Source organism: Aotus nancymaae, unplaced genomic scaffold (assembly GCF_030222135.1).
Source record: "Aotus nancymaae isolate 86718 unplaced genomic scaffold, 86718_ANA_hifiasm-v0.15.2.pri h1tg000095l, whole genome shotgun sequence".
In the NCBI taxonomy this organism is placed as follows: domain Eukaryota; kingdom Metazoa; phylum Chordata; class Mammalia; order Primates; family Aotidae; genus Aotus; species Aotus nancymaae.
Genome location: NW_026988510.1, coordinates 3,426,321 through 3,441,620, shown reverse-complemented (window position 1 = coordinate 3,441,620; position 15,300 = coordinate 3,426,321). Strand labels below are relative to the sequence as shown.

The 15,300-nt window shown below is 48.5% G+C and overlaps 1 long non-coding RNA gene across 1 annotated transcript in view; it reads right to left on the bottom strand.

The window, feature by feature from the left end:
* Nucleotides 1-3,712: 3,712 nt before the first annotated feature.
* Nucleotides 3,713-15,300, bottom strand: part of LOC135271886 (uncharacterized) — a 43,475-nt gene continuing 31,887 nt past the window's right edge. The window contains exons 2-3 of the long non-coding RNA XR_010340012.1: nucleotides 6,184-6,296; nucleotides 3,713-3,760 (exon numbers count right to left, since the gene is read on the bottom strand). This is a non-coding gene — a long non-coding RNA (uncharacterized LOC135271886). The remainder of the gene's footprint in view (nucleotides 3,761-6,183; nucleotides 6,297-15,300) is intronic.

Below are 15,300 nucleotides of genomic sequence, written 5' to 3'. Positions count from 1 at the left end.
CTCTGCAATGCTCCTGCCATTCTCTGGCTACTCTCTGGTCTTTGGAAGCAACTCACTAAGTTTAGTCCACCCTCAAAGGAGGGATTAAGCTCCACTTCCTGGAGGGAGAGTATTGACATATATGATTTAGAATTCTTCTGTAGAGAGGAATGATGCTATATCATGACCCAGGACAAAATTGTGGCCCTATTAGTAAGGGAATAGGGGAACACGAGATTACAACTCTCAATTGTAAATGCGGATACTAACATTGCCTGACCTATGCCGATAAGAGGAAGTCTACATCTAATGTTGGAACACGCAGAAGCTTGGAATAGTGGTGGGATTCTTATCAGAGGTTGACAACCTTTGACAGGCGAGTTTATTCAGTCAAGGCTTAAGGACTAGAGGCCGGGATAGATGGTGGCACACAGTGGTGAGTAAGGGTGTAGCAAACATACTTCATTGTTATCCAGTATCCACTTCGCCTTTTCCTTTAGTAGTACCATCCTAATGTCTTAGCTGGGTACGCAGCTGCCCAGCTAAGGACTACATTTCCCGGCCTCCTGTGTTGCTATGTGTGGTCATGTGATGAATTGCTGGCCAATGGGATATGAATGGAAATAATGCATTCGACATCAAAATTAAGCCAAGGAACAGGGCTTTGTGATGGATAAGTGGGAAGAAGAAACTGGATGCTGCTTCTTACTTTCCACTCAGCTGAAGTATTTGGTATGGTGGTCCCTTGAGTCCAAGCTCCGTCATCAGCATTGCATTAAAAAGCATCTCTAGATATAGCCATAAATTCCATATTCACAAATGTGTCCGATTTTAGTGAATCTCAAACAAAGAGAACTTTGTCCTACGTCAACCTCTTACTGTCTGTGTAAACCTGAGCAAACTACATCACTTCCGTGCACCTCTGTGAACTTATTTTTGAGTGTTGATGCCGACCCCACCTAGATTTTCAGAAAAGCCAATGCATTCTGTATGGAAGGTACTTGGCATGGGGCCTGACAGGCAGTATCTCAGGAAACACTCCCGCTTTTCTCATCCTTCCCACGATCATTACCAAGATGTCTGTAGGATTTTTCAAAACATTTATCACCTGGTTAGAGTTTGTCATCTTCCTCTACTTTTTTTTTTCTTTTTTGGTCTGCTGGTGAAATAAACCTCTAAATTTCAGTCCTAGCAAGCCTGGTCTTAAATGTAGGAAACACGTTTCAAATTTGAGAGGCATGAACCAATTCAGGGCACAGGAATTAGTCTGCATTCCAGATCAATTAGGGGAATAGTTTGCAGTAACTACTGCATTTTGAAACACATCAAATAAGAAAGAGAAGTCGCTGTTGTATGTCACTGTCAGAAAGCAAAAGTGAGGCTTTTTTGTCTGATTTCAAGAATGGCTCACTCACAGAGTCCCCGATGGAGAGGCAAGAAATAGCAGGCCTGCCAAAACCACTGTGAACTTTCACTGACTCAGAGACCGCCCACCCAATCCCAGGGGACTCGGTAATTCAATGGAGATTAAAGGCACACTAAAATCCTGGTAACCAGAGAAATGCTGGCTCTATTAGGTTACCATTTCCATTTTTCTGTCAAGCCAAGGCAGAGTATCCCCAGAGAAGACAGAATATTTGCTTTCAGCCAAAAGACCCCAAAGTAGCACAACTCTTTAACCGAGATTACAAAAGACAAAAAATGTGTTAAGTGCACAGTTGGGCCAAGCCCGTGCACTCCTGCCAGCCCCCCACTACGAACTAAGGCCCTTGGCACTGAAGTCAATGCAAAATGAATAATGCACTTAGTTAAATGTTTCCTCCCACGATGAAAGTCCTTGGCCACTCGAATTTCTTTTTCTACTTGACGTGTTCGTTTCTTTTTCTGACCAGATATCCATAATAAAATCTGGCACTCTGAGGACAAGTGCTTTCTATACAAGCTTTCTCCAACTTTCTATTAGAAGCCTTTGAAACTGAACACCCCCTTTTTATCCTGTATTACTTCCTCCCCTGGAACCGTTCAATCTGTACTCAGCAATCCCATTAGACTTTTAACTTTCATTTTTTAAATGCTGATAAAAATGTATAGATGTCTGAACCCCGTCCAGGAAAGCCAACTTCCAAGCTATGCATAAAGGAGGCTGCGGCGGCTTTGGGAGGATGGGAAGTGGAGTTTGTGACGGAGCCCACTGTGGCCGCCGGCTGTGCCCCATGACTGCATGCTCGCCTGCACATTCTGGGGGGCTTGGTGGTCCATTTCTGGCATGTGCTTGGCCACTGCATCACGATCTAGGGGTCGTGGGATTGCTATACAGATTTTTATACAGCGTAAAGTACTCTTGTTCCTCTTTCTGGGACAAGGCTGGACTTTATGGAAGAAAGGACAGACTTAGTAGGAAATGCCAAGACTAATCACATGGAAATAAAATAGCCTGTTCTATCATGTTCCATGTGTTCATGAGTTTCCCCTTCTTTTTCACAGACAGGGAAGTTGCAAGCTGCCCCAAAGAAGAGCGAGGGGGCAGATGGAGCCTTGGGGTCCCCAGGGTGGCCCTTCTGAGAAAGGAAGAGGGAAGGGAGTAACTTCACTTGAAGGGAAGGTGCAGGTGAAGGCGGTGGTCCCCCTTGGAGGAAGGGAACTTCTCCTTTAGCTGGGGGTAGGGCAGAGCATGGGATTGTCCTCAGATCCAGGCCCTGCTCTTCTCTGAAAACACCGCCAGTGTCCCCGCATTCTGGCTCCTGCACAGGTCTGGCTTGTGGAAAGCACTGGTTCAAGAGGAGGTGAGAGGCATATGGAAGAGCTGCTCACTCCGCTTCCTCCTTCCCTCTGAGTCTCCTCTGTGCTTCCAGCTCCCTGGGGATAACCCCCCTATCCCGTCTCTGCTGGGCAGCCCACCTGGCTCTGGACCAGAGGACTCCCCTGCCTTGGACTTGCTGCTCTTCTGGGTGTCTTGGTTGTCTCACAGGCCCCTCTGTGGCCTCCCGGCTCTTCCATCACCAGGGATGAAACCAACCAACTCCCTGTGCAACCAACTCCCTGTATTCAGTCCCTCTGGTGGAAGTGCCTAGAGTGGGTTTGCTTTCCAAATGGATGGACAGCAAAGCCTGATGGTGGGGGCTCTGGGTCAGCAAGGTGGCACTTGCCAGAACTGCCAGGTCTCTGTGCTCCTGGGGCAGTCGATCCACTGAGGAATGTGTCTTTTCCACACAGTGGATGTAACAGGACCTAGAGTAGGAACACTGGTTTGGGCAGGATTTCTGGGTCCAAGCTACAGGGGGTGTGGCTTTACATTGTGAAATGTGCTTCTCTTTCCTGCAGCCTGTGACTCCAAGTGGAGAGGCTCCCCTGTCACCTCCTCTCAGTGTGGCCTCTGCCAAGGGGTGTCGTCCACTCAGCATCTGCAGCACCCCTGAGGAGCAGCCATGGCCCATGGACCCCACCCATCCCAGCTCAGAGCTCTGGGACCAATGCCTGACAGGCAGCAGGCTATTCACAGAACCACAACGCAGGGGGCTCTGAGCAATTTGGCCATAGCCCCCGCACTAATGGGGACACTTAGGAATGACAGCAACTCCAAAGACTCACTGCCTAAGCAAATACGTGGAAAAGAGGAGCCAGGAAACAGGTGCAGTTTCTGGGCTTTGCCATGCTCACCTCGGCTCAGCTTCATGGTGTTCTGGGCCAGGATTTGATGTTCATCCAACACCAGCCTGACAGAAGCATCTATTCCTTGGGGATATGGAGGAGCAGGGGCAGGAACGACTCCAAACTGCTGGACCTGTGTAACGGATGTCATGAGCATTAACCTGGAGTCACAGGTTGCAGGGAATCAGAATTAGCAGCTAAAAGGAGGGAGGAAAACCAGGCTACATTCCCTCTAAGCCTCGTGCCTCTGCCTCTGGTCCACATGACACTGCCCTCACGGGGATCGCCTGAATGATTCACCCACTGATGACCCAGTGGCCGTGGCATCTCAGTGCCACTGAGGCAGAACAGTTGGAAGAAAAAGCAAAACATTACACTGAATTGGAAGACGCATATTGTGATCTCGAGCACATTGAGTGTGATTTTAGCAGTTTTTATCTTAGCAACACCCCCTCCCTGCCTCCCGAAGCGTGTACCTTTGTTGAGGGTGAGGGATGATTCCGATACGGAATTGTGTCACCAGAGCATAATTTCACGGAAATATTACCTCAGTGACTGACTCAGCCAACCCACCCCCACCCCACAACTGCCCCTCCTGACTCCAATGTGGTCCGAGTGGCTTCTCTTCACTGTGATTTGATGATTGTTATTACCATCAACAAACTTTCTCAGGACAGCCGTTATTTATTGAATACCTCATAGGCACGGGCTCTGGGCAAGTGTCCTATTGGCACTGGTCATTAGTTGTTCTCCCAGTTTTAAACATGTGGAAACTGAGGTTTCAATTGGCTAAGAAACAGAAGTGCACAGTGGCAGCTGTTGCTGTGCACGTCCTGCTTGGTCCTGGAGGACGTGTGCTCTGGGCCCTTCCTCCACGTGGAGTCAAGCCTGAGATCAACACCGGGAGAGATGTCCCCTTAAGATCACCATGTGACAAATGAGGAATGGAGCAGTGAAGCAGATCCGCCACCCACGGCCACACAGCCCTAAACAGTGTGGGGGAATGTGAAATCAGACCTCGTGGTCCAGAGCCTGTGCTCTAAGGCTGCGGGCTCAGCTTTGGTTTTAGTCTGGACTTACTCAGAAGCAAAGCCTGAGATGGGGACTTGGCGCAGGGGGTTTATTGGGAGGTGAGGGGCTGGGGAGTGAGACCAGGAATGGGACAGGCAACAAAGGGTGCCTTTGTGAATGCTGTGAAGTCCAATCCCCGTACAACCCTCTGCAAGATGGGGCAGACGCACCTTAGGATCATCGCCCAGAAGCTGGCCCAGAAGCTGGAGACGCATCCTACCACTCTTGTTCCCCATTGGTTGGGGCTGTCCCTGGACGTGCTGGCTTTTTGGCCCTTCAGGCATGACCCATGCATGGTCTGAGGACAGTCCTGTGGTCAGAGAATGTCCTCAGCTCAATAAATGCGGGAAGCTGCTGGCATGGCAGCATCTGTCGGTAACCTGCTGCTGGGCCCAGGGCACCTGGGCAGGTTCCAGTGAAATCTCTGCCCATTTAAACTCCCTTTTATACTTGTGGTTCTCTGGACTCTTCCCAAGTGCCCTCAGAAAGGAGTGGACGATCACAACCCCAACCAATGGGGAGCAGGACAGTCACATGGACACTGTCCTTTCTGGTTATTTAAACTCTGAGGGCGTCACCCGCCACCTTTTAAACCTTGGTATTCTGCCAACATCTGCTTTCCTTGTCTTTCTGGCAGAAGCAGGGGCCAGTGCCAATGGATCAGGATGGACACTTTCAGCTAAGGTCCCAGAGGGTCATGCTCTGTTCTCTCTGTTCTCAGAATCAGCCCAGACAGCAGGAGTTTGGGAGGAAAGGTCAAACTTGTCCTGTTGCATGAAGTCCCCAGAGATGGGGGACTGGGCATACGGGAGCTCAGAGGCTTTGATGTAGCCGTCTGAGGAATCCAGTGAGCAAAGATACCCCTGCTGACTTGCAAGAGCTCCTGTGCAAGCTCCCCGTCCCTCCCAGAGCCTCGGCCGCTGATGACAGGCGTGATGGATGGCTACTCCATCCTCTAGCAAGCATGGCCAAGGCCCAGGAGAAGCGTACCATGACTAGACCCTAGGGAAATGCACCAGCAGTCCATCAGCGCATCTATCCCAAGCCCGTCTTGGGCCAGCTTGGGGCTAGATGCTTGGGTATAGAAGAGCAGAAGGTGCAGTCGCTGGCCTCAGGGAGCTCCCATGGGAGCACCATTGACAGATCAGAGCCTCAGAGATGTTCTACCCAGCCTCCTGGTGTGTTCTGAAGAGAACAAGTGGACACCATTATAATAATACTTACTGAGTATAAACTTGTGCTAGGCATTGGATAAGTGTGTCACAAATATTAGCTCATTAATTTTAACAACAGCCCCGTGAACTAAGTGTGACTGTCATCCCTGTTCAATGCTTCAAGAAACTGAGGCCTGGCTGGGCACAGTGGCTCACGCCTGTAATCCCAGCATTTTGGGAGTCCGAGGCAGGCGGATCATGAGGTCAGGATTTCAAGACCAGTCTGGCCAACACGGCAAAACCCCGTCTCTACTAAAAATACAAAAATTACCTGGGCATGGTGGCAGGTGCCTGGAATCCCAGCTACTCAGGAGGATAAGGCAGGAGAATCGCTTGAACCCGGAACATGGAGGTTGTGATGAGCCGAGATCGTGCCACTCCAGCCTGGCAAAAAAAAGCAAAACTCTGTCTCAAAGAAAACTCACAAAAAAATAAAAAATAAAAAAACTGAGTCCCACAGAGTTTAATTTGCTGAAGGTTTCAAAGCAACTCAGTTGCAAACTCAAGACTTTAGCCTAGCTGGTTTGGTTCAGAAATCCACATATGAAACAAATGGGCCATTCAGCCCCAGCTGTATTCTTGTCCACTGCAAAATCAAATAAAGAAAAAGTAACAATAATAGCTTACAGTCATGTGTTTATTAAGTGCCAAGTGCTATGCAAAGGGCTTTTTGTGGATTTCCACATAATTCCTACAGCAACCTATGAAATTGGCACTATTGGTATCTGCATTTTACAGATAAGGAAAGCAAAGCTCAGAGAGGTTAAGTAACTAGCCCAACATCACTCAGCTAGAAGGAAGTAATGGAACTGGAATTTGAACCCAGGCTACAAGTTGGGGTCTCTGCATTGAATTTTGAGTAGGTTTGGCTCGCAGATATAGAGAGTAGGGGCCTGCTGGGAACACATCCTGGAAAGGGGTTTCTTGTATGGCTGCCTAGGACCTGGAAAATCCCAGGACAAAGAAGCCAGAGCCAGATTTGGGTCCTCACTGCTCTGGGCCTGTCTCTGGACATGGGGTGCTGGGACTGAGGGCCTCCGGTGGCTTCCTGTGTTTCTGCAGCCCTGCTATCGCTGTGAGTATCTTTTCTTTGCCGGATGATTTCCTTCCTCGTACCTTTGGCTTTTAAATACTCTTGGACACTTTGGGAAGCTGAGGTGGGCAGATCACCTGAGGCTATCAGTTCGAGACCAGCCTGGCCAACATGGCAAAACTCCATCTCTTCTAAAAATATAAGAATTAGCCGCATGTGGTGGTGCCCACCTGTAATCCCAGCTACTCAGGTAGGGAAGAGGCACAAGAATCACTTGAACCCGGGAGGCAGAGGTTGCAGTGAGCCAAGATTGCTCCATTGCACTCCAGCCTGGGTGATAGAGTGAGACTCTGTCTCAAAAAATAAAATAAAATAAAATAAATCCTTGGGATTTCTAACATAAAAATCTAAACTAATCAGATGTGAACAAATGTGAATCAAAAGAATCAGTCTTTCAAGATGGCTCTCAAGTGGCTAATTAGGCCTAAATTTAAAGCACAGCCAAGTGGCCATTTGCTGACATACTACTGTGAATTCTGGGAAGACCTGCACCTTCTTATTTTTGAAACTTTCAGCACTCACCGGAGCCAACCAATCAGAGCTCAGCTGCTTTGGCCAATCAGAGGTCAGCTCCATCAACCTCAAAGCTCAGCATCAATGGTCAATCAGAACTAAGTGAGTTTAAAGCCTTCATTTGCATACGTGGACCTTATTGGGAACCTGGATGGGAAGCTTTGCTGTAAAACGGAGCCTTCCCTTTGTTCTCTGGAAGACACCTTCATCTTATACTGGGTGCTGCCTTTCCCGGGTTTGCAAACTGTTCACTGGACTAAAGTCTCTTTCCTTCAAAGTTCTTTTCGAAGAACTTTTGTTCAAATGGACAACCCCACATTAAGCAAAGGCAGTCCTGCCCCAGGTGGACTCTGGGTCCAGGGGAAGACACCTTAGAGCCACGGTGCTTCCTGCATCCTGCTCTACCATCCCTGGCAGCCAAGGTGCCCTCACCTCACACCTCATTCAGGGGCATACTCTGGTCCAAATTTTTAAGCGAGGTCTTCTGATTGGCCCATCCATCTGTATGCTGGAGGCACATTATTGGCTACTGGGAAGCCAGTGGACTGGCTGACCTTGGTCTAAGGGCCAGACATGGACCAATCAGATGTGACCAGGGAGCCATGGTACAGAGCACAGTTGCCAGTCACTGGCAGAAGGGGGACTCAGGCCGGTCAGGATCATCACTTTGCTGCCTGACCCGAAGGACTTCTCCTTCTGTTCCTGGGTCTTTCTTTTCTTGTATAGTTTATGCCTTTAAAAAAGTTACTTGTCGCCTATAAAAATCTATGTTTCTATAATGGTTTTACCGATAAATCCACAGTAGACAGCACTATGGGAAGAACTAGGTGCATCAAATCTTCACTAGAGATTTTAGCGTGCCTTTAAACACTGATAGGGCAAATAGACAACATTAACACATACGTTGAAGTTTTGAATCACATATATGGAAGCTTTGAGTAAGTTTTCTCTAGGAGATGCATGTTAAATTTATGCACGGTTTTGGTGCTATTTCTCTCTAAGCTCTCAACATTCTCCTCTTTTCTTCCCCCATCTTTTTTCTGCCCACCCCTTGAAACCCATTCCATTTCTTCTTCAGACATGCCCTCCATAAACTCTGTAGTTTTAACATTGCTTGGCACTAAACAAGAAAAAGAAAAAAGCACCGAATGGCATTTGCAAATTACTTTCAGTTTGGGGCTTTGAAAAGAAGGGTTATGAAAAGTATTGATAGCTACACGACTTTCTCAGGGAGTGGGTTTGAGAAAAAAATGGCAGATCAAAAGCTTTTGAGAATTCGTGTGGGTATGTGCTGGGAGTCTGTTCTGTCCAAAGGAAATCACTGGCAGGTATTAATTTGAGGGAGAAGAAAGGGAAGTTTTAAGGCAAGTCAAAGGGAAAAGGGAGAAAAAAATACAGCATGTTTTAATTGTGACTCGGAAATTTTATAAACACAGTTTACACATGTATCACTTATAATCACGGTCCTGGCCAGAGCAATAATTATGATAAATCCTTTGTCAACCCTACTTAGAAGTCCTTATGAGGTAGTCGGAAATTAGTTCACATTTTAGACAATAGTTCAATAAAAACCCGATCCAATCCAGCCTCTCTGCATATGGAATTCCACACGGCCTGTAATCAGATGTTCACCAAATCACACTTTTTCCTTGCCAAACGCCTTGGCAGGTTAGCATAAACAAGTCTTGAATTCATTAAGTTGCATTTTTTAGCCTTCTAATTAGCTAAAAGTTGTACATTTCAAGCACAGCATGTCAGGAGCTTGATTTCAAGGTATAATGATATGGCACGAAAACCGAAGCCATTGCCTTTTGTGTAGAATGTTGGTTTCTGATGGCTCTTTGCTTAACTGATCTTGGGCTGGCTTTGATGGGGACCTTGGAGATGGGTAGCAAGCAGTTGGAAAGGACGCATTCTTAACACATGGTCATTCTGCTTAAAGAGCAACCCCAGGACAATCTCTGTCTTTTAAAACAGCATCTGAGCTGAGCACGGTGGCTCATGCCTGTAATCTCACACTTTGGGAGGCCACGGTGAGCAGATCACCTGAGGTCAGGAGTTCAAGATCAGCCTGGTCAACATGGCAAAACCCCATCTCTACCGAAAATACGAAAATTAGCTGGGCAAGGTGGGGTGCGCCTATAATCCCAGCTACTCAGGAGGCTGAGGCAGGAGAAGCATTGAACCCAGCGGGTGGAAGTTGCAGTGAGCTGAGATCGCGCCATTGCACTCCATCTCAAAAAGCGAAACTCCATCTCAAAAACACAAAACAACACAAAACCCCGAAACAGTGTCTGAGGCTTAGATGCTAGAAATCAGCTCCTGCCACACATTCACCTAATGAGCAAGTTATTATTTTTTAAAAATATTCCAGATTTTTCTTCAGTGATTCTCCATCTGCAAACTCAGACCCAAATCAGGCCTCATCATGATCATGTTGAAACACCAAAATATCACTGAAGAGATAATTTCATGGTCTCCTCTGACGTGCATTCATGGTAACAACATTATGGTAATACTCCAGCTGATTTGGTTCAACTTATAGTCCAGTTGCTTGGGACCAGGTAGAGAAGACTCTGTGTAGGGACAGGAAAGGGAGATGCTCAAATGTCAGACCTTAAAGACACCAAGTTTAACTCTTCTGTGTTACAAGTAAAAGCTGAGATCCAGAGAGAAAGGACTCCTCCAAGTCCGTGTGACTAATTCACAGCACAGTGGGAGGAGGAAGAGGAGGATCCCGTCTTTCTCTCAGAGACGTCGCTCCCATTTCAGAAAGGATTTGCATTCCCAATCTCATTTCAGACATCCAGGAGCCATGAATTTGGGAGCTGGGTCCCCTGCCCCTAGTTTACTGCAGAGGAAACTGAGGCACAGGGCGATCCCATGTCTAATGTGTGCATGGAACGAGTCAACGCCAAGGAGGACTGCAGTTGTGCTTTCCTGATGTTCAGAGCATGCCCTTTCCACTAGATAGAGGATCCTGGGTGTTTTCACAAAGGAATAGAGATAGTGGCATCAAGCAGTGATTTCTAAACTTTCCTGACATGACCCCAATGAGAAGCCATTTTTATCTGGTTATCTAGGGTGGCAGAGAACACTAACTGGCTTTCATTCTCTCTTGGTTGCATTTAGCAACAGAACGTCTTAAGTTTTGGAGGGTCTGGAAGGTGGGAGACCACCTCCCCCAGGCTTCTCCTCTTTCGAGTAGGTGTGGACATGAGACTGCGTTCTGGCCAATGGGATACAAGAAGAAGTGTGTGCACCACAGATCTGGTGACGTCCTTCCACTTCCTCTCCGTCTCCCTCCTGTGGACCTCCCTGAGGGTGGAGCCAGCTCTTGCCATGCAGGTGAGGGTCATACCCAGGGGAAGGGGGACAGAGAAGAGGGACCTGGTGTCTAGATAAGCCCATAGAACAGAGCCACCTGTTAGCCCTGCCCACCTCCGGACTGGCACAGGAGAGAAAAGAAAATCCCATCTGGTTCAGCCACTGTATTTTTTCTTTTTATTACAGTAGCAAAGCATATGCCTGGACTACTATGCAGAGGACACACAAGCACAAACTTATACACGTGTGTGTGTGCACACCTGCACTCTCACAGACATGCCCAGACACAAAGGTTTCAAAACAATATCTTTTCCTTCTTTCTTGAGATGATGTCTCGCTCTGTCACCCAGGCTAGAGTGCAGTAGTGCAATCTCAGTTCACTGCAACCTCCGCCTCCTGGGTTCACGCAATTCTCCTGCCTCAGCCTCCTGAGTAGCTGGGACTACGGGTGCCTGCCACCACACCCAGCTAATTTTTTGCATTTTTAGTAGAGACAGGGTTTCATCTTGTTAGCCAGGATGGTCTTGAACTCCTCATGATCCACCCACCTCGGCCCCCAAAGCACCGGGATTACGGCCTCGAGCAACATGCGCCCTGACAAAAAGATGCCTTTTCTTATCCTGTGATGTATGCTCTGGTCTGTTCTACTCAGCTCTTTTGTATTTTCTTTCCAAGATGGTGTGAGCCCGTTATGCTGATTTTGTGATCTGCTAGTGGTTTAGGACCTGCAGGGCTGGAGCACCTGAAGACCACTCACAAACCTCTGCCGAGTGACCCAAAGGCAAGGCACACTGAGAAAAGCGAGGGAAGCAAGCAAGCTGCCCAGACAGTTGAAACAGACACAGAGAAATACACAAGAACACAGGCCCAGGACCACAGGCGGGACACAGGCCTCCCCACGAGGCGTTTTTGGAGGTTGTGGGGCAATGGAAGCCAGGTGACTCCAGGCCAGGAAGGCCCCGTTGAGGTGTTTGCATCGCAGGGGAGGCACTGACTTTGAACTCAGTAGCATCGAAGCATCCCACAACATTCAGATGTGTGCTCAGCCCTGTGGCTCTCACGTAGGCACTGTGTCCCCAACTCCCTTCTTTCCAGGCAGCACGCTATGTCCTGGTGTGTCCAAGAATGAAGGAATATTGTAAGGTTGTGGCAAACTGAATTTAGATGCTTCAGTCTCGGCTGCGACTGCCCCTAGGAGGGTCACAGCTTTGTCTTCTTAGAGGAAGTGAAGTGGCCCTCCATGATGTCTGTTCCTTCCTCCCCAGCCCCATTCTACCACTTGCATTCTCCTGGGAGGCAGGGGATTGGAATTCAGTGAGGAGTTTACCAGCTGGGATTGAAGGAAAAGGGAACTCGACAGGCTACATGCGTAGAGGCAGAGTCTTATGAGGAATGCCATAACTGTCTCCAAAAGCCAGTTGGCTGGCCACAGGCTAGGATCCCCCTCCTCGACCCTCTGTTCCAGCCAGCTGGAATATTTCTTGATATTCCCGGAAAAGCCCAGCAGGTCCTGTCTCGGGTCTGTGTTGCTGTTCCCCTTGGCCGTGGGTCTTCCTCAGATGCACCAGGACCCACGGCTCCCCCAGGTACCATCTCAACGAGAACCCTTCCACTGCTTGCATGGTTTACCCTCTTTTCTCAGTTTGTTTTTCTCCATAGAACTACTGTTGTCTGATGCAAGTGAACTCTACAGTTTACTTATTTATACTGTTTTTTCCCCCTTTCTGGCTGGAAGCGCCTGAGGCTGGACTGTTGTCTGTCTGTCCCTTGGCAGTACCTCTTGTGCTGCGGGGATGATCTGGATCAGTGCCTGGCTCATGGAAGACTCCTGACCCGTGCTTGTTCACTGAATGAATGCATTCCAAATGCTCTTTGACTCGGGCAAGTCATTCATTCATTTATGCCTTTAAAATGAGCTTTGAGGATATGGCAGCTTACAAAATGGACGTGGTCCTGCCTTCAGGGAGCTTCTGGTCCAGCCTATGGTTTCTGGCCTGGAAAGAGCTGTTACCGTGTTATTAGGAGGTAGTATGGTGTGGTAAGTGCTTTCCTGGGTGAAAGAAGAGGGGACTGTGGGAGCTCGGAATGGGGTACCCAACCTGGATGGAAGGTCAGAGAATGCCACAGAATTTGTTTGGCCTTCAATCACGAATCTATATAATTAGCAATATGGACAAGCTGGTCTTTAATAACTCACACCCCTTCATCTCTAATTTTCTGTCATGTATTCTATGTGGTTCCTGAGGGTGATCTCCAACCAGGGAGACAAATGAAAGAATGAGGATTTCGCTTTAGGGAAAAAAACACCTAGGATATTTCTAGGACCTTGCTTGGCTGATAGGATGGAGGCATCAAAGGTGCCCGCAGAGACAAGATGATCTTTTTTTGCTTTCTCAAGCCTCTTACGATTACAAGGTCAACACATGGGCTCTGGCATCCTCTTGGATGAGGAAGGACAACAACATCTTCTGGGAATTGTAGGAAGCCCTCGGCGGATCCCTCAAATTCACTGCCAAGGTTCTTCTGTCTCATGCTTCTTTCCTTCAGCCAATGGGAAGCCCAGCAGGAGACCCCGGGTAGGAGGAGAAAGGCAGGGGTGTCTGCTTCCTGCTCCTCCGTTGGTTGGCCACCTGCCGACCACCAGATCGCTGCTTCTCTGGGACCACAGCCCCAGCTACTCCCTCTGCGGCCTTGTCTCCTTCTCTGACCCTTTGGCCCTAGCTGGCTTCTCACTCTTCCCCCAGGTCTCATGTTTGTCCTGGAATCCGCCCTTTACTCGTTAAGGCCTCATCCTCACCATCTCTTCCTATGCACAATCTGCACTGGGTCCTCTGTTCTGCCTGGGCCCTGACTGGTACACCTGCCTCCTAGGAAGGTGTGAGGATGATTGTCCCCCAGGACCCTCTCCCTGGGCCACTGCCCTCACCAGTGTTTTCTGGGTTCTGCTGTCTGCAGTAGGACTAACAATGCATCTGCAGGCCTGAGGGCTCCTCTCTCAGAGACGTGACTTCCCCGATAACTTGTGGATCCAGCTGGACCTTGCTCCATGTCCTAGCTGGACAGGGAGCTGGTGCTGGGGAACTGCTGGGTGGTCAGATGAATGCGGTTCGAGTGGACACTGACATTTTAGACAGATGTTTTGTAGCCTAGTCTCTAACTAAGCTGCCCCTTCACCTCTCATAGCTGCTAGGCTTCAGGGGTTCCTATTTGCAGATGTCCCAGGAGCATGTCCTAGGAGATGAAATCAGTTTCCCACCAGTGACACTGAACCCCGGGAGGACAGGGAGGCCCCAATTGCACGTCTCCGTGAAAAGAAGGGTCTCTCCACCCTCTTTGTTTAGCCTTCTCCAGCAGTGTAGCCCAATGTGGCGGCCACGTGTGGACATCAGAATTTAAATGAATGAAAATAATATAAAAATTATATCTTTAAAATTTAAATTAAAATTATACAAAATGAAAAATTTAGTTCCCCAGTCGCCCCTGCACTTTTTATGTGTTCTGCAGTGGCAGTTGGCTAGCTGCTTCCATCCTGGACAGCGTGGATGCAGCCCTGTGGCCCCTTCTAACCTCAAACCCACCTGGCAGGTTTGATCTGTTCATGTGCACAGGTACCAAAAGCGAGGGCCCTGGGGCTATCCATTTCCTCCACCCCTGGGCAGCTTCTTAAGACCACCTGCTTTCCACTTTCCATTTTTCTTTCTTTCTTTCTTTCTTTTTTTTTTTTGAGATGAAGTATTGCTCTGCCACCCAGGCTGGAGTGCAATGGCACAATCCCGGCTCACTGCAGCCTCCACATCCTGGGTTCAAGTGATTCTCCTGCCTCAGCCTCCCGAGTAGCTGGAATTACAGGCGTGCACCACCATACTCAGCTAACTTTTGTATTTTTGGTAGAGATGGGGTTTCACCATGTTAGCCAGGCTGGTCTTGAACTCCTGACCTTCAGTGATCCACCTGCCTCTGTCTCCCAAAGTGCTGGGATTACAGGCTTGAGCCACCACACCCAGCCTCCATTTTCCATTTTTCTGCTGGTATTTACATCTTCCTCTGGGTCTGCTCCCTCCCCACCCCCACCTCTTTCCTAGCTTCACAAGCAATAGGTAGAAGAAAGACCATGTCCTTGCATTTAAATACTGGCTGTGTGATCCTGAGGGAGTGATGCAAACTTTCTATCCTCAATTTGCTCACCTGTAAAATGGGCGCAGGAGCACCTGTTCAGGGAGGATTGGACTCCAGAGAGGAGCAACTGCACTGGCATTTTCTGAGAATTTACCAAGTGGCAAATACTAAGGTGGGTCCTGGGTCCTCAGAGGGTACGGGAGGGAGGCGATTCAGGAAAGGTGCTGGGTGGCACCCAGCAGGTGTTCGGATTGTGACGTCATCTATCACCCTGTGTCACTGATCATCATCATTAGATCATTGCCTCCTTGATAATTTCAGAGGTAACTTACAAATAAT